The following is a 22,479-nucleotide window of genomic DNA, read 5'->3' on the forward strand; positions in this document are numbered from 1 at the left end:
AAAATGGAACTTTTATTATGGACACCCCCAAAAAAAGTGGTGTGAGAGGAAGGAACGGTAAATACATTTGGGAAATTTTCTTTCAATTCTACAAATGTTAAACTCTACAATCCCATCTCTCTCTCTCTCTCTCTCTCTGTCTCTCTCTCTCTCTCTCTCTCTCTCTCTCTCTCTCTCCTCTGTGTGTGTCTCTCTGTCTCTCCCTGTTTTTCTCTTTTTCTGTTTATGTCTGTTTCTGTCTCTGTGTTTCTGATTGTTTCTCTGTTTTCCTCTTTTTCTGTTTCTTTATCTCCGTTTCTCTGTGTCTCTGATTCTGTCTGTTTTTCTCTTTTTGTTTCTTTATCTCTTTGTCTCTGATTCTGTCTTTCTTTTTTTCTCTTTTTTCTGTTTATTTCTGTGTCTCTGCTTCTGTCTCTGTTTTTCTCTGTTTCTGTGTGTGCGCGCGCGTGTGTGTGCTGGATGGGGGCAGGGAGATCCAAGGAGCCAAGTCCTAATAAGATCAATAGAAAGAAGACGGCGAATGAGGTCCACAAAGGTCCTGAGCCCCCTTTGACGTAAACAGGCCAAGTAATTGGACCGAGGGAAAAGCCGAGAGGTGGATTCCAGTTAATTAGTCCGAAACGAAGGGCACTAAGCCGTGCTCCGAATGGTCCCCGCGTCGCTGTTTGTTATCGGGGATTTGGCCATCAGCTTTTGTGCAGCCCAAATTGGATGTGAGCTGCGCAGGGGCCGCGCCGGGCCGGCGAGGTGAGCTCAGCGGCCCCTCGGCCGAGCCAGGCGGCCGAGGCGGGAGGCGAGGAGCCGGGCTGGGCCAGCCCGGCCTCATTAGCTCCTCCTGCGCTCCCATCACCCCTGCCTGGGACCTAATAGGCCATGGCACCCGGCGACCTCGGGGCGCCTGGCCTCTCCCAACTTGGGGGGGGATCCCCCCACCCAGGGGCGCCTCTTTCCTCGCCTCCCCAGGCGCTGGCTCCCTGGCGCCGCTGGCCCGTTTTGCGCGGCGCTGGGTTGGCTAGCCCAGCTGGGAGGAAGAGGAGTTGGGTAACAGCGCCCTGCACCCGCTTTCGAGGAGTCGAGAGCGGGGTCCCTGAGCTAGGCTTCTTCTTCCGACCCCTTCCCCAATCCCCGTCTCCCGAGGTGCAAAGCCATAGGGAAAGTAGCCAACCAGACTAGCGGTGGTGGTGGGACACTGAGGCACGAGGCCAAGGACCCGGTCTGCATCCCTCCCCCCCCCCCCAACCCCCGCTCTCCTAAGCCATTCCTAGACCTTCCTTCTCCACCTGCCAAGGTGGCTCCGGCTCCGGGGGCAGAGGCCTGCCTGGGTCCCACCGCTAATAAGATTCTACCGGGAGGGGAGAGAGCGCGGCAGAAGAAACCTCAGAGGCCGGCGAGTTCGACCTGTATCTGTACAGCCATCTCGGCTACACACGCTACAGCAGCCTGACACCGGGTCACCCAGCCTGGGCCGTTTCCCGGATCCCAGGCATTGTCTCGGATTCAGGTTCGGGGAAAAGTCGGAGTGAAAGTCAGCATCTTCCAGAAATCGCTCTCTCCCTCCCTCCACACCCACACCCACACCCACACCCACACACACACCCACACACACACACACACAAACACACATCCTTCTATCTATATACATACATACATCTTTCTCCATATTTATATATTATTTCTCCATATATATGCACACTCATCTCTCTCTCCATATATAATGCATATATCTTTCTCCATATATAATATCTATTTCTCCATATATATATATATAATACATCCATATCTCTAACTCCTGATATACACATCTCTCCATATAGACACACATCTCTCTCGATACACCTCTCTCCAAATATATACAGCTCCCCAGATATACACCTCTTTCTCCATATATACACACTCATCTCTCTTTCCATATATATGTATTCACACACACACAGCTCTCTCCCTTTTCATCTGCATGGAGAGAGAGAGAGAGAGAGAGAGAGAGAGAGAGAGAGAGAGAGAGAGAGAGAGAGAGATCTTCTAATTGGGGGCACAGTTTTGGAGGAAGCTTGAGGGGACCGTGAAAGTGACGGCAGCCCAAAGCCCTCCTTTCATAGATAAGGACACAGGGGCCTATTTCTGGGCTGGGGCCTGGACTCCAGCCCGGCAGATCTCGGGGCTGGCCCTGCTGTGCACCACCTCCTCGTTCTCGGCGTCTCTGGGGTTCGGCAGGGGTCTCGGTCTCTTCGGCTGTCCTCCTCTTTCTCCAGCATTTTCTTCATTTCTCTGATTCAAGCCCTCGACCAAGTCCACGAGCTCGCAAAGCCGGAGTCACTAGAATGCCAAGCCTTGAACCCCGAGAGGGCTCGTCCAGGGCCTTTGGTGGCGGGCCCAGGGCCCGGGCGCCGGGCGCGGTCTGGCGCTCGGGATCAGCACGTCGGAGAGAGCCCAGGCTGCGCTTGTGAGCTCCTTGGGTGATCCGTGCCCACATGGTTCGAGTTGACCCAGTCGAATAGAAAGCTGCCTTCCTTCCCCCACCCCGCCGACGACCCCGGCTCGGCCTCGGTTTCTCGGGCAGGGGCAGAGGCCCCCCCTTGGCCCCGTGGGCCACGCTCTGGTGCCCCCGTGCTGGGTGTGCCAGGCCTCCCAGCCCTCCGGCCTGGCGACGCTGGCCCGGAAGCGGCCAATTGGTCTGCGGTCGGCCGCGAGGCCTCAGCTCCAGAGGCCAGCGGGCACGAGAGCCGGTTGGTGGGCAGGGGGACTTGTGGGCAGCCCGAGCCACTGCAAGCAGCCTTCCTCCTGCCCTTTGCCACTGTCCCGCCCGGCCACTGGCAGCGCTTCTGCCCCATCCTTCAGCTTCCTCCCTGCACCCTCATCTCTTGCACTTTTGAGCTGGGGTGGGTCGACCTCCCCTGTTCTGGGTCTCCCTCAGATCTCAGGATCAGAGAGTATCCCAGACTCAGAGTTGGACCGGATCTTAGCGGGCAGCTAGTTCTCTTGCCCTCTTTTCACAGAGGAGGAAACTGAGGCCGACAGAGAGGGAAAAGAACACCCAAAGATTGGGCATCTTCTACGTGGCAACATCTTTCCAGTGTGTTACCAAAGCTGCTTGACATTTCTGAACGGCCTCTGTACGCCCTACCCGTTTGGCTTTTCTGGTCATCTTTGCTTCCGCTGGATACCTGTGTCTCTGGCTAAGTGTCTCACCCTCTGCACCTTTTAGTCCTTCATCTGTAAAATGAGATCAGCCCAGTTCTAGTACAGAAATGCTAAATGATTAAGCTGTTGGACTACAGGACTGACTTCTTTCCGCATTCTTAACCTAGAAAGTTACTCGAGAGATCGTTGGTGAAAGCATAGGACCCAGGATTTCTTGTTAGCTAGAAGTGTGAGTGAGGAAATTACAGGTATGAGAGTGTTTTCCACTGCTCATAAACATTTTTTAGTCGACCCATTGAGCTCTCCGAGATCATTCTAGGGCAGGGAATCTGAGTTGGGGAAGTCAAGGACGAATCCCTTCCGGTTTTTCTGATACTTAACCCTTGTTTCCAAACAATCATTCAGCAAAAGGAGATGGACTGCGGATGGGGAGCAGGAATAGTTGTTAAGACGAATCCATTAGGGGCGGCTAGGTGGCACAGTGGATAGAGCACAGGCCCTGGAGTCAGGAGGACCTGAGTTCAAATGGGCCTCAGACACTTAATAATGACCTAGCTGTGTGGCCTTGGGCAAGCCACTGAACCCCATTTGCCTTGCAAAACCAAAACTGAAAGAGAAAGGAAATGTTGGTAAAGTCTTTGTGATCCTGCTGGGTGGTTATATCATACTCCCTCTCTACACTTTATACATTAGCCATTGCTGATGGGCAGGGTGGGGAAAGAAGTCCTATCATTCAGCCCAGGCTTTTTTTTTTATTATAGGTGTAATATAACACCCTTCTCAACTCGCACAGTCTGACTGGGAAGACTGAGCACCCTCAAATCAATCCTTCCCAGATCTCTGAATCATGATGCTTAGGCAGAGTTCCCAGCAGAGAGGCAATGTGCCCTGGGGTATGGAGTTTATGTAAGGTCCCTTGTAGTCTATTAGCCTATGTATTGAGTGCTAAACTTGTTTGTGACTATGTGCTCAACAGTGTGAAGATACTGGCATTGTTAACCTTAAAAATAGATAGACAACAGATATTGTGGGAAAGGGGCCAAACTTGGAATTACCTTTGACCTCCCAGACAAATAACCTTAGCCAAGTCATTTAACTCTTTGGGCCTCAGTTTCCCCATGTCCAAAAGGATATAGTTGGATTAGATGATGTTTATAATTCCTTTTATCCATAGATTCTGGAATCTTCTGGAATATCAGATGTCATCCTCTGTGTAAGATTTGCATCATTATTATAAATCAATAATCCATTTGAATAGCGTGGTCAACTCCCTACCTGACCCCCAAGTTCTGTGACGTATAGTTGAGGAATTTGAAGATATACAATAGCTACAGCATTGGGCCTAGATTTAGGAAGACCTGAGTTCAGATTCCACTCTAAGTATTTATTAGTTATCTACTCTCTGTGCCTCAGTTTCTTCATCTATAAAAAGAAGAGATTAAAGGTCAGCTAGGTGGCATAGTGGATAAAGCACCAGCCCTGGAGTCAGGAGTACCTGGGTTCAAATCCGGTCTCAGACAGTTAACAATTACCTAGCTGTATGACAAGCCACTTAACCCCGTTTGCCTTGCAAAAACCTAAAAAAGAAAGGGAGATTAGAATTGATAACTCCTGTTATATTTTTCCATCTCCCACAAATGGGTAAAATAGAGATGAAGAAATATGATGGAAAAAGAAATAGGAAGGAATGGAAAAAGATATTTTCTCCTTTCTCCAACCTTAGAGCAAAACAGGGAATGATAAGCCCTGTTGGACCCATTTGGCTAGATTTTTTCCCAGCCTTCCAACTCCTCTCATCATTTCCAAAACTCACTTTGAAAGAAGATAGGAATTTCATTATAAAAGGTCTTTTCTTTCTGGACCTTTTCTGGAGTCAAGTCTCAGTTCTTTACCTATTCCTTGGGGAATTTGGCAGTTGATGGAGTCAGAGCTTGAAATAAGAACAAAATGGTGGAAGGTTTGGGGTGTGTGTGTGTGTGTGGATGACATGCCTTCTAGGACTCTCCTGAATCTCCCTGTTATTACTCTTTCTAGTCTGATGACATCCATCATTGTCCTGCCTTTGGGAAAGTCAGATCACCACAGAAACCAGACGTGAGTCAAAGCTAGACAAGGCTAGAAAGGAGGTAAGACATCGGGTGTCTCTCCAGTTTTTTTTTTTTTTAGAGTGAATTCCAGATCAAGCAAACATACATAACAGCAAGAAATAGGCTGACACACTTTGGCAAAGTTGAAACTTGACTTCAAGGAGCCAGAGTTGATCAAAAGGTCTGCCTCTGACTCTGTTGGACTGGAGCTTTGAACTGGGAAAGTCTCTTCTTCCCTAAGGAAAAATCAAGTTATAAAGGACTGAAAGAATTCATTGATGAGCAAAAATACAATATGGAACTTGTAGTCTCTCTAGGATACTAGGAATCTATAGTTAAGCAAGTGAATTTTATGTAATCCCTTCAAGTCTCCTCTTAAAACCCAATGTCTTACCCTTGGGTCCCTCTCCCCCCACAGTTCATTCCAAAGGAAAAAAACAAATTCTAGTGTGTTCTCAGTCTTTTCTAGGCTGCTTACTCTACTACTTTGGATCTCATCCCCCCATTGTCTGTGGTTCAGTGCCAATAATACAAAGTATCATCAAGTTCTCTAAGCTTAATTTATGGAGCAGGAAAATTGAGGGAAAGAAAGAAACAAGAGGAGAAAGAGAGGAAGGAAAAGAGAGAAGAAAAAGAAAAAAGTGAGAAGAGGAAAATAAAAATAAGACAAGAAAAACAAGAAAAAAAGAAAAGGAAAGAGTTAAAAGGGGAGGGGGGAAATAAATAAGAAAGAAGGTCGACATGGGGACTGATAGTAAGTAGACAGCTGCTCAGTCACCTCTGGGTAAGTATCTCCCAAGTCTCATTACTTAACATGCCTCCAAAGTTATCTATCTATCTCCCTATTAATGTATCCATTAAATCATGCTCTAGTCTTTCCAAGTAACCAATTCCCAAAGTGCACTCCAATCTCCCCCCCCACCCCCAGGAATATGGTTTCACAATGATAGCAATTGTCTAATACCAACAACTTATGAGATAAGTTATCATTCATTAGGGCTTTCCAACAGGCATCTGTCTCCTTCCCCTCCCCTCATCCCTTATAGAACATTAGCCCAAGATGAAGTCTAGCGAAGAAAGACCTACCAATCTCCTTTGTAAAGGATTTCCACCCCTCCAGCCTCCAAGCAGCTCCCCTCCCCTTCCCCTTCTCTAACAATCATCCTCTTCTCATCACCATCCCTCTAATAATAATGGAGCCAATCAGTAGTCAGGGGAAGGAGCCAGAAAGAAAAGATTTTCTCCTGAGGGTCTTGTTCCCTTCCTTTCTGGTCAGTTGGACATATGTCTGGCAATTTCCTAGATCCTCTTGGAGGTGGGGGAATAGAGAGGGACTTAAGATCAAGATGGAAGGAATTTTCCTGAGGGAAAGATCTATGTTTCTGATTTGTTTTCATCTTAGGAGACATATCCAAAATGAGGAAGGAGTTAGAGAAATGAGAAGGTAACTTGTAAGGAGTAAGAATTAGTTAAGATCCAGTCACTTAACCCATTAATTACTCTTAGTAAAACCAGGACTTCTCACCTGTTATCTCCTAAGAAGGATATTTTGAAAAGGAAGAGTTTTAATGATAGTGAGTAGATGATCTCTCACCCTGCTGCAAACTGGATTGACTCCTGTTTTTTTTTCTTTAATAAACAGCTGATGGAGCTTGTCTTAAGATACACACACACACACACCAAACAAACAAACAAGAACCCAATCCAAACTTCAAGAAAAGCACCATGGGGTCCAGACTGTGTTAAATCTGTATTTGCCCGGGGACTGTGTGTTTAAGTCTCTTAGACGCTTGAGTTGTTTGCAGGGCTGTGTAATATAAATGGGCCCAGCTTCAGGTGAGGAGAGCAGGGAAGGTGGGGACAGGAATGTTGGGACAGATTTACACCTGTCCATACAGCTTCCATCAGCAATCCTTACAGCCTACAGAAATGACCCCTGGTGCCGACCTGTCTGGGAAGCATCAGGTTCAGTTTTGCATCTCAAGCCCCAAGAGGGGGAGAGATTGATCGTTTTCCCCCTCCTCTTTCTCCCCCACCTCTCTCCTCCATCCCCACCCCCCCATCATTGCTGACCAGCCAGAAGTCTGGGCTTTGGCTCCCTCCCTCATTCTCTCTGTCAGACAAATATCATAATTGACCTTTTGCTTCCCTTTGGTCCTTGTGTCTGCCCTCCAGCTAATGAGGCCTTGTGCAAAGGAGCAAAGTTCATGACTGATGAGTATGGCAGGGTCCATCTCTCGAAATCGGTTCCTAGGCTTCAGACCTCGGCCCAAAGACAGTAAGTATTTAGAATTCTCTAAGGGGAGAGATCTTCCTTCCCCCCTTCCCCCACCCTAGTCCCCTAGACAGTTGAGTGACTGATATTATCCAGATGCCTTAGGAATCTGACTTCCAATCTTCCCTTTCCCAGCTGCCTGAATGTCTCTGCAGAAGGGTGGGAGGGGAGCGGGTGGGTTCCTTCTCTTCACAGAGGCCTGTTGCCACCTCTCAGGGCTTGCTGAAAGCCCCTCTCAGCCAGCTCTTCAGGATGGGGTGCTCTGGAGCCAGAAACACTCAAAAGGGGATGTTTAACACTCTCAACACCCAACTCTTTCTGTTACAAGTCATTTACTACAGGCAAGTTAGATGTGGTCCCAATTAGTGCTAAGTGTGGGTTGACTCAGGGGCAGGGTGGTCTGGATTTTTGTTAGGGTGGGCAAGAGACTGACTTGTCCAAATTTTTGTTGGAATTCTTCATCTTCAATTTCCTTGCTGTGTGACCTTAATGTAACTCCATATACTTCTGCATCTCAGTTTTCCCTATCTATAAAATGAGAGGGTTGGTACCACCAGATGAGCTCTGAGCTCCTTCCAGTTTGAGCTATGAGTCTAGGAAATTTCCATAACCATGATTTTTGTTATAGATTCCAAAGTTTAAACCTGGGCTCTGCCACTGACTCCCACTTTGACTTTGAACAAGTTCATTATCTTGGAAGAATTTCCCGAAAGACTTCATTCAGGAGGGAGCTGAGTAAACTCAGAGTCATCTTTGGTTATCGTGAGGGGTGAGGATGGATGGAGGGGTAGAGGGGTTGGAAATGGCCTAAAGAGTAGTAGTAGAGATTGAAATTCATCTTGGAGAATGCTTATCATGTACAATTCAATTTAATTTCCATTTATTAAGCTCCTACAGTGTACCAGTGGTACTAAAGTTGTGGGAATGGAAAGAAAAAAAAAAGATAGCTTTTGAGGTTTAGTTAAAGGATAGCTGGGAAGGACCTCCTTTTTTTTTCCTTCAATTCATTAAACATTTAAAAACATTTATTTCATTTTTAATTTATGGGAAAACATTTGCATAAAAAATACTACAAAAAAGATGATTGCACATAAAACTGCCAATCTGTTATGTACAACTTGCTATTCCTTTTGAACATGTAATAAGGTATCATGTAAATTTATTTTCTCATTTTCCTTTTTCTCCCCTTTTCTCCTCACTCTAGAGTGGCTCTATATATATTTACAAACTTTATTTCTCAGTGCTATTTTTGGATGCAATAAGCATTTATTGTCTACTATATGTCAGTCATGTCAGTTCTGGGTGTATAGAAAAAGTCAAAAAATAGTCCTTGACTTCAGGGAACTTACAGTCTAATATGGGAGGAAATACACAAAATACATAAAATGTAAACTATATACAGCTGTATAGGAAATAATTATCGGAGGTAGTCAGTGGGTTTAAGAGGGGTTGGGGAAGACTGCCTTCTTTACAAAGATGGTATACTATGAATATTAAACACTTTGATATTGGACTTGGTTGATTTTTTTGGTGTATTTTGCTAAAATTTACTTATTTACTTCTTTCTTGTAAGAGATATCCCTTGGGATAAACAGAATTATTGGGAAATATAAGTGACATAAAGCAAAGTTATCAAAAAAATAATGAAAAAATTAATGGAGATACAGGAATGAACTATATGGCCAGTTACTGGGTAGAGAAGAGATTAGAGTCAAGTACAGTGCCCAAAAGGGGAAGAGAACTCCTAATATACTGAATATTTAACATGGAAGATAGGAGAGGGAGACAAGAGGCTTGTATTTCTGGGAGAAGGGGACATGTATGTAAAGTTTTCTTTTTATATTATCTTTAATGTTTTCTAAGTCCATTTATAGAAATGATACCACTTGAATCTCACACCAACTCTCTGGAGTTGAGAGATTAGGAATCTCATTTTACATAGGAAAAAAAGGAGACTCCATTTATTTTTTTGGAAAGAGTTGGGGTTAAATGACAGAGCCATGTAGCTTGTAAGAGTTCTAGGTCAGATGTGAATCAAGGTTCTTTTGGCTTCAGACCTTACACTCTATTACACCACTTAGCTGTCCAGAGACCCCACTTTAACCCAACCAATCTACCATGAACCTTTATGATAATGACAATAACTAACAATTAAATAGTGTTTTAATATTTTCAAAGTGTTTTACAAATGTTATTACATCCAATCTTCATAATAACTCTGTATAAGGTAGGTGAAATTATTATCCCCCTTTTACAGATAAAAAAATTGTGAATAAGAAAGCTTAGAAGACTTGCTCAGCAACCAATAGCTAAAAAATTGGGTGATCAGTGCTGAGCAAAACTCCTGGTACCTAATTGGAGTGGAATAAATGCTTGTTGAATTAAATGGAACCAAATTATTTAGCAGGTAAGATGAAAAAACAGAAGTTCAACAGGGTAAGTGATTTGACCAAGTTTATACTGTTTTTAAGCAACCAATAAGAAAAATTCAAAAGGATTTGTTAAGTGTCTACTGAGTGTCAGAACTTAGACCAAATGTTAAGGAAGTAAGAAGAATAACTCTGTCCTCTTGGAAGTCCCATTTCACTAATAGTCTACCTGGAGCCAGATACCTGATACACAAATATAGCACAGTCCCTACTTTCAAGGAACTCATCATTCCATTTGTCTTCTCTGTATACCACTAGATGGACTTATTATATTTACATGTTCTTTCTTTCATTTGAATGTGAGGTCTCAAGGCCAGGAACTTTAATGTCTTTGTATCTTTAGCATTTAGCACAGTGCCTCAACTCAGAGTAATTGGTTGATTACTAAAGTAAATGAAGCAAGGTGCCAATTATACTGCAGAGACTTCATCTTTTTCTATATATTAAAGTTTTCAAATATTATTTTTAAAAACTTTTAAAGTTAATATTTAAACTCCTCCTTCCTAATTATGCATATAACTATAAATTACAGATTATTTAGAATTTGGTTTATTAAAAAAGAATGAAAATAGCTCCCTAAATATCTTTTTGGATCTTGGGCCTCCTTCTGACCTCTGTTTTCTGTTGGATATTTTTTCTGGATTGTTTGCTGTTGTGTTAAGATTTATGTAACTAGGGAGCTGTAGCCTTAACCTCTCTATCCATTGTTACTCTGAGTCTGCTTCCTTCGGTGGCCAAGAGACCTGAAGTTGCTTTCAGGGCTAGGGGTGGAGGGTTTGGGGGAGAAGTGTAGGAGTTGGAGGAGATCTCGTTCAGTGGAATGGCAAAGGCAAAATAAAGTCTAGGGAGATTAGAAAGATCTCCTTCTGGAGGGGGGTGTGTCTTTCTCCCTGTACAAAGATATTAATTATTAATTTTCTTCTGGAGAAAAAAAAATCTGGGCTGATTTCCTTTGGGTGAAGCCAGGAGACAGGGGCTGCAGGGCCCCGTTAGTTCACTTATTGCCTTTCTATTAGCATTTTCAAGAACTGTCTGTCTGTTAGGGAGAGAGCTAGGTAACACGGACATGGTATCTTAATGTCCCGAAGTGGAAGCCAAGAGAGGCAGGGAGCAAGGGGAAGGCAGGTGAGTGGGGCAAGGCTCGATGGGGTTAAAGTCAGCAAATGTGGGCGGGGCTGGTGAAAAGTTTGCTAGCCTCCAGAAGGTACATGCCTCTCTGCAAGTCTCAGCTAATCTTGGAGATGAAGAAGGCTGCCTCTAGCCAGTCTTGGTGGTAGGAAAAGAGTTCCCTACTGGCACTTGGAAACCCAGTTTAGTCAGGGTCTTAGCTGCACAACCTGGAGGAAACACTGCAAAGTGGCCAGAATAATGGTTGCCCTGACTGCCTCAGAGATAGACTCCTCCAGTGTGGATTATGATTTGGTTTTTTCTTCTATCTCCAGGGTCTAGGGCAGTGCTAGCCATAGTAAGTCCTTGTTGTTTGATTAAAAAAGAAAATGTAAGTATTAGCTAGTATAGTGAGAAGAACATCCAACCATGTATCCATCCATAGCCATATATATATATATATATGTATATATATATGTATGTATGTATATGGAGAGAGAGACAGACAGACAGAAAAAGAGAGAGAGAGAGAGAGAGAGAGAGAGAGAAGAGAAGAGAAGAGAAGAGAAGAGAAGAGAAGAGAAGAGAAGAGAAGAGAAGAGAAGAGGAGAGGAGAAAGAGATTGAGAAGAGAAAAAAGAGACCCAGAGAGGAAAAAAGAAGAGAAAGAAAGAGACAGAGAAAGACTGGGAGAGTCAGAGAACCTGAGTTTTAATCTACCGTGGGCGTGTGTGTGTGTGTGTGTGTGTGTGTGTGTGTGTGTGTGTGTGTGAAATATATAGTCTGTACCTGCTTGTTTGCATCTCTCTCCCATTAGAGACCAGAGATTTTTTATCTTTTTAAAATTCTTATCTATCCATCCACACATGCACATATGCAATATAACATGTAGGTAGACATATACAATGTACCAACACACCCATAACACATTTGCACACATGCATACACATGGTTATGTCTACTGACACTGGCACACATGTATGTGCATATTTACATATATCAATATTTCCGCACATATATATCTTATTTTGTTATCTCTATACATTAATCCAGGAATACAAAGAATGAAATCATCCCTCCTTGGGAAGATTCCAGATTCTTCCTGGGGAAAACAGCATGGACCCATATAAGTGGATACAAAATTTGTGCAGAGTGAATAAGGGATGTAAAAGGTGATCAGGTACCCCAAGTCCTCATTATTATAACTCACAAGGTACCTTGATACCTTCATGAAGGAAGATGCCTCTTGGGGACAAAGAATCAACTAATCAAAGGTATAAAAGAAGTATGAGCAATGCCTAGGTTCCTCAATTAAGCCATTCCTTTCTCAAAGATTTAAACTACATTGATAGACATTAGGTGCTGTTGACAGGTTAGAAAACCATTCCAGGGTCCCCTGTTAGGAGAATTAGGCAGCCTTTGAGACTGGATATTGGGAAGTGGCATGTAGAAAGGTTGTCTGGTACAGAGATTACTGGGGATGGGAGGAGAGGTGCTAGCAGCTGAGAGGGATTAGAAAAGGCTCTTCTAAAGGAGATGACGAGCTAAAATTTGAAGGTTAGGTGCTCTAAGCACAGGGGTGAGGAGGGAGTACATTCTAGGCATAGGCATAGGAAACGTATGATGGGAGGGAGGAAGAAAAATAAACATTAGTTTCCAGATACCCCACCAATCCCTTTGCAAATATCTCATTTGATCCTCTCAGCACCCCCTAGAAGTTTGTGTGATTATTCTCCTCCTTTCACTTCTAGCGGAGGTTAAGTGACTTGACCAGGGTCACCCAGCCTATAAGTATCTGAGGCTAGATTTGAACTCAGCCTGCCCTGACTCCAGGACTTTCAATCTCTCCACTATGCCACTTTAACTGCTCTGTGCTCTTTACCTAGCATGTTCATTCCTGTATTTCAGGAATATCACTTTGGCAACTATGTTGAGGATAGATTAGAGAGGGGAGAGTCTGGAGGCAGGAAAACCAATTAGGACATTGTGGCAATAATCCAAAAGAGAGGTGTTGACAGCCTGAACTAGGGTGGTGCTATGTGATTGGAGAAAAGGGAATGAAAGCAAGAAAATTGGTTGAATGTAGATCATTATCCATCCATTCCTTCTCACCCTGTGTGACACTAATCTATCCTCTCATCCATTTTCCAAAGGAAACCCACCCTACATTCTAGGGGCCTTCTTCTTTGTCTGCTAACATTGCTCAAATTCACATTGGACCATAGACCACATGGCCAATGGTTATCCTCTTCTCTAGCCACAGGTAAATGAGTCATTTGCTATCCTGCCCATATATTTCATTTATGGCTTCCTCTACTCAGATTCTCTTGTGCAGTTCTTGGTAACACGTTTGAGCTTGTTTCTGCTCACCATATTCCTATCCATTGTCCTCTGGGTGACCCTCAGTTTCAAGCCTTTGAAGACAGTAGACTTCCATGACTCATAGCTATATACCATTTACCGTATGAAAATTGTCAAAAAGAAAGATGTTTCAGAGAGAAGCGTTGGATCATTAAAAGAACTATGCAATTTTTCAAAGTCAGTCTAACCATCTCTTTTCTTGTTCCCCTCTGGATACAGCATATGTTCTATATGCAGTATTTGTTCTAGATATATGGTTTGATAGATGTGTTAAGGGTAATTGGTGGGTATATCAATCTGAACATAAAAAATTATTCATCCATCTGGTTTTTCATGTGTGGATAGTCAATAGCAAGTCAGTAAAGAAGTATTGACTGCTATGTGCCCAGCTACTATGGTAAATACAGAAAATTAGTAGAAAGAAAGACAATCCCTGATCTCAGAGATTACATTTTAATGGGGGAAGATACAGCATAAAAAGAAGTTGAAATGGGGTTGGGGAGGAGGAAATAGTAGAGGAAGTCTAAGTGCAGCTGGGGGAGTAACGAAACATGGCTGATCTGAGTATCCTCCTTTGATGGAGGAGAGTCAGAAAGGCCTAGGAGACATGGATCTCATTCAAGAGGCTCTGTGATATTCTGGGGCTTATGAAAACCAGTCATTTATTAAGCTCTTACATTTTGCTAGGAGTTGTTGCTTTGTCCTTCATTCTTAAAGACCACCATGACCTCAGGGGAGGCGACACCAACAACAACCACATGGATTGGATTTGAGTGAGGGGATTGGTTGCTGTGTTAAGGGACTGTGCTAAACACTGGGATACAGAGAAAGGCAAAGCTTCAGTAGCAAGATGGTGTGGTGGATGGATTGTTGGAATTGGAACCAGGATAACCTTTTTTTTTTGGTTTTTACAAGGAAATGGGGGTTAAGTGACTTGCCTAAGGTCACAGAGCTAGGTAAATATTTTATGTCAGAGGCTGGATTTAAATTCAGATCCTCCTGACTCCAGGGCAGTACTCTATCCATAGCCCCTATGACCCACAATAATCTAGAGTATAACTTCAACCCTGAGTTGAAGCTAGGCAGTAGCCTAGCTTTGTGAATCAGAACAAATTACTTAACTTCATTCAGCCTGTTTTCTCATTTGTAAAATGGGATCAATGGTAGACTCTGACTCACAGGATTGCTGTACTCATCAAAGGAGATAGTACACATATACCATTTTGAAAACCTAAACTTCTATACAAATATTAGTTACCGATATTAATAAAAAGCAATCCCTACCACTCAGGAAGCTCACATTCTAGAGGGAAATCAGTCTAAATGGATTGCCAGCAGGTGTGTTGTTAAGCTCAAATGAGAAAATTTTGTAAAGCATATTACAAACTTTAAAGGGTGAAATAAATGCCATTTGTTTATCATATATTAACACCATTGTTGCTATTGTGATTATTACTACCATACTGTTGTTTGTCCTTTATTGTCAAAGATGACTACCAGGGCGGTGATGCCTTGCCATGCACGTGAATTGGATTTGAGTGAGGTGGTGCTGTGCTAAGTCACCAACCTCACTTTCTCCTCTGGATCCAGTGGCCAGATGTGGATCAGGATGATTGTATATGACCCAGGTTTCCAGAGAAATATGATTAAGTAACTTGCCCAAAGTCACAGAGCTAGTGTCAAGTGTCCCAAGTCACATTTGAATTCAGGTCCTTCTGGCTCCAGGGCTGGTACCCTATCTACTGCACACTTGGAAAGAAGGAAAGAAAAAGGAAGGAAGAAAGAAAGAAAGAAAGAAAGAAAGAAAGAAAGAAAGAAAGAAAGAAGGAAGGAAGGAAGGAAGGAAGGAAGGAAGGAAGGAAGGAAGGAAGGAAGGAAGGAAGGAAGAAGAGAAAGAAAGAATGAGAAGGGTGTCTAGGTGCCGCAGTGGATAGAGCACCAGCCCTGGAGTCAGGAGTACCTGAGTTCAAATCTGACTGCAGACACTTAATAATTACCTAGCCGTGTGGCCTTGGGCAAGCCATTTAACCCCATTGCCTTGCAAAAACTAAAAATAATAATAATAAAAGAATGAGAAAACAAGAAAGAGAAATAAGAGAGAAAGAGGATGAGAGATAAAAAAAATTAAGAAAAAAGAAATAAGAAAGAGAGAAACCAAAAAAGAAGAGAACAAAGGCAGAAAGAAGGAAAGAAAGGAGAGAAACAAAGAAAGGAGGAGAAAAAAGGAAAGGAAGGAAGAAATCCATTCAATAAGTGAACAGATAGATAAGAAACATATTTTAAAGTTTAACCTGCATTATTAACACTTTCTTAAGCTTAGTGAGTTAACTGAAAAATAAAGCAAGTTCTGATTTCAGGTGATTACCGATTTCTGAAGTATTACACTGAAATTTTAATAAGTGGGCATCCTAGTCACTCAGAGCTGGCTCTAGCACACACTAATTGCTGCCCACAAATAGTAGTATACTGAGGACTTTATGCATTGCTTCTTTTTCATTTGGATTTGTCACTGTCTATCTTTCATCATTGTGGCAAGCCCCTTTGTTGAAAGGCAGTGTGGAACATTGGACATTGTAATGGATTTGGAGTCAAAGGGCCTGCTGATTATTGCCTGGGCAGCCTTGGTATAGCCTTTCTGCAGCTGTAAAATGAGCTGGAGAAGGAAATAGCAAAGTACTCCAATATCTTTGCCAAGAAAACCCCAAATGGGGTCACAAAGAGATAGACAGAATAGCTTTGGGAGAATTCCTTTCCCTCTCTGGGCCTCAGTTTCCCCATCTGCAAGATGAAGCATTTGGACCAAGAGACCCCTAAAGTCCCTTCAGATTCTAAATCTCTGATCATGATATAGCTCATTCTTCCATGCCTTACTTGATGTAAAAACCAAGAGACTGTCAAACAAAGTTGGCTCTGTGTTTACATCTTTCAAGGCATGCTGTATGATCTTGACAGAAACTAAGATAACACCTTGTTAGAGGAGAGGAGCATTCATTCAACTGAATCAAATCCTTTTTTTTTAAATAGTTGAGGAATAATAAGCCCTTGTATTCTTCATCCCTTTGGCTCATTTGTGGTACTTTAAAAATGTGGTCATTAGTACTATTCTCTCAGTCACCTTTTTTCAATGACAACGAAGCCAATTTTTTCTCCTGAAGACTTTGTTGTCCTGAATTTTTTTCCCCACATGATCTCTGAACATCTTTAATATTGTAACATGTCCGTTGTTTCAGGATACTTGGCCTTATGTTCTCTTTCTGTATTTTTTTTAAATAAATTTTAAATATTTAAATTTGACATAAGTTAATGAATTTTAGATAAATGCAATAAATTTAAATAAATTGGTTTCGCTTGTTCTTTTTCGTTATCTAGATCCTTCCTTGCAGAATCCATATTTTCTTTGGTGCTTTTGTAGTGTCTTCTATTTCTTTATGAAGCACATTGGTAACTCTGGTTAGATTCCAAATTCTATCCACTGCTATTATTGGAGAAAATTGTTCATATTAGAAATCTTGACATATCTTTTCTATTTTTCATCTGTATGTTGTTCTTATTTCATTTTTTTAATATTAGTAGGATAATTTTATGTAGTCTCTTGACAAGATCCTATAAACTTGTTTTCTATTCTTTTTTTCTTGTTGTTTTATGAGGCAACTCATAGCAAAGTAGATGGAGGAATAGGCCTGGAAGCACCCCAGTCTCACAAATTTAATAGCTGTCTGACTTTAGACAAGTCACTTAACCTCTTGTCTGCCTCATTTTCCTAAAATGTAAAATAGAAATGACAGTAACATCTACCTTTCCAAGGTTGTTGGAAGCATTAAATGAGAAAATACTTGTAGTGTTTTTATGTAGAAGTGATTATTAAATGCTTCAAAAAATAAAGGAAAGAAGGAAATAAACACTAATATAGTGCCTAGTGAAAGTCAGGCACTTTGCTGTGCTCTTTACAAATATCTCACTTGAACTTATTAACATCCTTGATTATAAGATTATAATGATTATAAGATTATAATGTTCCTTTATAAAACTTTTTTTTTTGGTTTTTGATTTTTGGAAGGTAATGGGGTTAAGTGACTTGTCCAAAGTCTGAGCCTGGATTGGCACTCAGGTCCTCCCGATTCCAGGACTGGTGCTGTATCTGCTGTGCCACTTAGCTACCCCAATCTATAAAATCTTTAAAAGTAATTTATTATTAATGCTTTTTTGTCACAGTAATTCATACCCTACTCCTTCAGATTGAACAATTAAGCAAAGACATCTGATAGAAACAGCTGATGGACAATATTTACAATATTCTCTTTTGCTAAGCCCTTATACTTCATTTTCTCATTACTGAAATGTCTTTTGGTTTTCCCATTTTCAAGAGTTCAACTTTTTTTTTTTAGGTTTTTGCAAGGCAACTGGGGTTAAGTGGCTTGCCCAAGGCCACACAGTTAGGTAATTATTAAGTGTCTGAGACCAGATTTGAACCCAGGTACTCCTGACTCCAGGGCTGGTGCTTTATCCACTATGCCACCTAGCTGCCCCAAGAGTTCAACTTTTTAAAAATAATCTTTAAAAAATATTTTTGTATTCATTGTGGATGATGTTCTCTTGGTTCTGCTTCTTTTAGATTGTGGCAATTCATAGAAATTTTCTCATGTTTTTTGTTCATATTTTAGGGACTGAGTTTGACCCAACCCTGCTTCCTTGTTGCTTCCTCATGGCAGTGGAAAGACAATTAGAATAGGAAAGAAATATTCATTCAGGATAAATAATTTATTAAATTAGTACTTCTTTAATGTAAATCAGTAATTCATCAAATTATCACTTTCCAAGACAGTTCTTGCTGTTGATATTGGTTATAAGTTAAAAAGAATTAATCTATCCTTTCATTGTCTGGCTGTCTTGTACCCATGTAATCAGGAAACTACATCAATGGACCTAGACTTAGTTACTTGAGCCAATTAATTATAAAGAAATATTCCAACACTTTCAAAAAAATTAGTCCAACTTCCATGGGAGTTTGGGACTCAAGATATTGCTTCTATTACACCATATAATTTTAAATTCTTTTTTTTTTGCAAAGCAAATGGGGTTAAGTGGCTCGCCCAAGGCCACACAGCTAGGTAATTATTAAGTGTCTGAGGCCAGATTTGAACTCGGGTACTCCTGATTCTAGGGCCGGTGCTTTATCCACTGTGCCACCTAACCACCTCTTACACCATATGATTTTAGAGATGAGTTTATGTCTTCAACCAGTATGCTGTTTTCTGAGTTTTTCTGTTTAGTAAGAAATTCAATAACTGGATAAAACAGTTTCTGAGATCTTTTGGTCTCCACATTTTGGTGATTGATTCATATTTTGTAGTTACTTAGGCATTGATTATTGTCTTGTTGGTGTTTGTTTCTGCATTTGTTACCCATTTTCCCAATATTACCAGATTGTCTAAATAAGTCAAATTAGAGTTACTTCTATGTTTTCATACCATTTTTTTCTTCTCCTTTCTCTTTTTCTGCCAGAGTTTGATCAAAAAAAGTATTTTCAACTTGGTGGGACCAACCAAGTTGTTCCCTCTCTGTTAAGGAAAATAATAGAAATAAATTTAAATAAAATTTTTGGATGAAAAAAGTCAACTTCATGCAAACTGAGGGAGACATAGCTAGATAGTAGATCACCTGGGAAAAACTGGAGCTTTTAGTGAATGGTTAATGAGGATGAATGATGTGACATGGTAACTAAAAATGCTAATGCAATTTGAGGTTGCAATAAGAAAGGACCCATATCCAGGTCTAAGGAGATCGTTGTCTCATTGTACTTCATTGTAGTCATGGGTCACTTTGAAGCACCACATTTTAGATAGGATTTTTTATAAATCGAGTCAATAACTATTTTGCAAGCATATGGGCTAGGCACAGAAGAAACAAAGAAATACCAAAAGTAATCCCTGATATCAAGGAGAACACAATCTAAGGAAAGACAATATGCAAGTAACAATATACAAGCAAAATATGTTCAGGTTCAAGGGGAAAAAATTCCAGACATTGAGATCAAGAAATTTAGAAAAGTGTTCCTATAGTAGATTTACTGAATTATGTAGGTGTCCAGGAAGGCCAAGAGACCAAGATGAGCAGGGAGAGAGTTGCAGGAATGGAGGACAACCTATAATAATGTCCAGAGTGGAAATATGGAGTGTTTTGCTTGAAGAGCAGCAAGGAGGACATTGTCATTAGATCGAAGAATACATAGTTGGAAGCGAGTGGGAGCAAGGTATAAATAAGAAGACTATAAGGAAGGAAGGGGTCAAGTTATAAAGGACCTTAAAAACCAAAGAGAGGATTGTATATTAGGTCCTGGAGGAAATAAGAAGCCATTAAGTTTGATATATACTTTTGGAGGATCAATTTGATGGTTAAGTGGAAGATGGATTGGCATGAGGAGAAACTTGAGACAAAGAGACCAAATAACTGGCAATTGCAAGTCTAGGCATGAGATCAGGAGGGACCATACAAGGGTGGTGGTAGTGTCAGAAGAGAGAGGGTGACAGGAGATGTTGAGAAGGTAGGGCTTAACTAATTGAGCATGGGAAGGATGAGAGACAATGAGACATCAAAGATAATACAGGTTGCAATCCTGGATGACCAGCATGATGGTGGTACCCCGGACAGTAAAAGAGAGGTGGGTTTGGGGACAGTATTCATGCTAGGACAGCAAGCATAAAAAAGAACTTTGTGTCTATGTCATTTGTGGATGTTTAGCCTAGAGAAGACTTGGGGCTGGGGGGATGATAATTATCTTCAAATACTTGAATAACTATTATATTGGTTTTAAAGTTGTGTTCAATATGAATTAAATTTGTTTGACTTCACTAAAGAGGGTAGAAGTTGGAGTAATAAATAGATGAAAGGCACAAGGAAGAAAATTTAGACTTGATATGACTTTTCAGTACTCAGAGGTGTCCAAAAGTGAGGAGATAAAGTCCCTTACTGGAGGTCTTTAAGCAAAGAAGCCTGAATAAGAGCTTACTAGACAGATTGCAGAGAGAATTTTCATTTTATGGTTTGTACTCGATGACCTCTCTGGTTGGCCCCATTCAACCCAGAATCTAAAATTCATAATTTATTCTCTTCTCACACCATCCTTTTAGATGATCCTGGTGATAAGATTTCTGAAGCCCCTTTGAGCACAAAACTCTTTAATTGTCATCCTTTAATCAAACACCCCCCAAACCAAAAGATCCCTATTGTATTTTCCCTGTCATTCAATTGAATGCATCTATAGTATGACTTAATTATGTCTACATCAGAGATGGTTCAATTGAGGGTACCTTTAATAGTGTTGGGTCTCAAAGGTGTTATGTGTCCCAGGTGTTGCTTTATGACTCTGTCCTAGGGGCAAAAATCATTGCCACTTATATGGATGCATTGGGTCCCCATGGACAGAGCATCTTAGGTCTCAATCAGACTGGACGTGACTAAATTACAGGAGATGAGTATATTACGTATTAATAACCTCCACTAGTGGCTAACTTTTCTTTAAGGTCATGAGAATAGTCAGTCAGGATCTGGTGACCGTGTTCCCTGGAGGGAAAGGCTACTTTCCAGGATCTGCCCTTTGCCAATACCTGAATATTGAAGGGGGAAAAAATGTCACATATCCAGATATTCAATCAACATGAAACCCACAATCTGCAGAAAAATAAAAGAATTCTGTGATGTGTCTGATGATCATTGGGCACAAGGTAGACCCACTTTATGTCCTGAAATGTTATCTTATCAATAGGATGTTCTTTTATTTCTAAATCAAGAAATGACTTTCCCTCCCTGAAGCTGGCTTTTGCCGATGTCAGTGCTGTTGGAGAGGGCAGCTAAAGAGTTTTAGATATTGAGCATAGTGCCTCTGGGAGCACTTTTATGTCATAGTTTTCAAAGATAGTGAGTGACTCTCAAGTATTAATGGGTCAGGAGGTATTTATGACCTGCTGAGTTGTAGAAGCTTTCTTGAATGTGTGGATGAAGTTATTAGGACCACATTCCCTCACATTTTGATAGCACTCCATAGTTTTAAAAATATTATCATTATTTCATTGACTTAAAAAGTAAGTATATTGATGCTTTTAATAACTCTTGGATCTTTCAAAACTCAGTTCAAAGCAATTTTGGGCTATCTGCAATGGAGAATGCCATCTGTATCCAGAGAAAGAATTGTGGACTTTGAACAAAGACCAAAGACTATTACCTTCAATTAAGGGGGAAAAAAATCTGTTATCTTATTATGCAATTGTGCTATCTCTTATACTTTATTTTTCTTCCTTAAGGATATGGTTTCTCTCTCATCACATTCAACTGAGATCAATGTATACCATGGAAACAATGTAAAGACTAATAGAATGCCTTCTGCGGGGGGGGGGAAGCAAGATTGGGGAAAATATTGTCAAACTCAAAATAAATAAAATCTTTCTTTAAAAAAATCAGTTCAAAGGCAGGATGTGAATAGAACACTGATGCTGAAGTTAGGAGATTCTGAGTTCAAATCTGACCTTCAACACTTGCTAACAGTGTGACCCTGAGTAAGTCACTTAAGTCTGATTGTCTCCAAAAAAAAAGACAACATAAATCCCATCTTCTGCAAGCCTTTCCCTCTCAAAATAACTTCCATATATACTATATATTTGTAAATTATTTATTTAGAATATAAACTTCTTGAGGGCAGGTACATTTTTTTCTTGTCTCGTGTGTGTGTATATGTGTGTGTGTGTGTGTGTGTGTGTCTATCTGTCTGTCCCCAGTGTTTAGCACAAGGTTTGGGAAATGGCAAGACATTAATAAATGCATATTCATCCATTCATTCATTCCTAAGAAAACTGAGACCGCAGAAAAGTTGTAACTTGCTTAAGGTCACAAATTGTGAGAAATCACTTCGTCTTCATTTACACAAAGTTATTTCAAATCATTATTGCTTCTAAGAATTTCTCACTAAAAACATTGAATATTTATTGTTCTAAGGTTAGCAAAATGTTCCTTGAACTTCATCAGGTTCAGCACAAATGGGATGATGATGTAAAGCAGTCTACTGATATCATAAAGCTATGGTTGGATATTAT

At 41.2% G+C, this 22,479-nt stretch overlaps 1 long non-coding RNA gene across 1 annotated transcript in view; it reads left to right on the forward strand.

Moving 5' to 3' along the window:
• The first annotated feature begins 4,279 nt into the window (after positions 1-4,279).
• Positions 4,280-22,479, forward strand: part of LOC141497935 (uncharacterized) — a 49,487-nt gene continuing 31,287 nt past the window's right edge. The window contains exons 1-2 of the long non-coding RNA XR_012471491.1: positions 4,280-5,264; positions 7,401-7,503. This is a non-coding gene — a long non-coding RNA (uncharacterized LOC141497935). The remainder of the gene's footprint in view (positions 5,265-7,400; positions 7,504-22,479) is intronic.

The sequence above is a fragment of the Macrotis lagotis genome, chromosome X (genome assembly GCF_037893015.1).
Source record: "Macrotis lagotis isolate mMagLag1 chromosome X, bilby.v1.9.chrom.fasta, whole genome shotgun sequence".
Classification (NCBI taxonomy): Eukaryota; Metazoa; Chordata; class Mammalia; order Peramelemorphia; family Peramelidae; genus Macrotis; species Macrotis lagotis.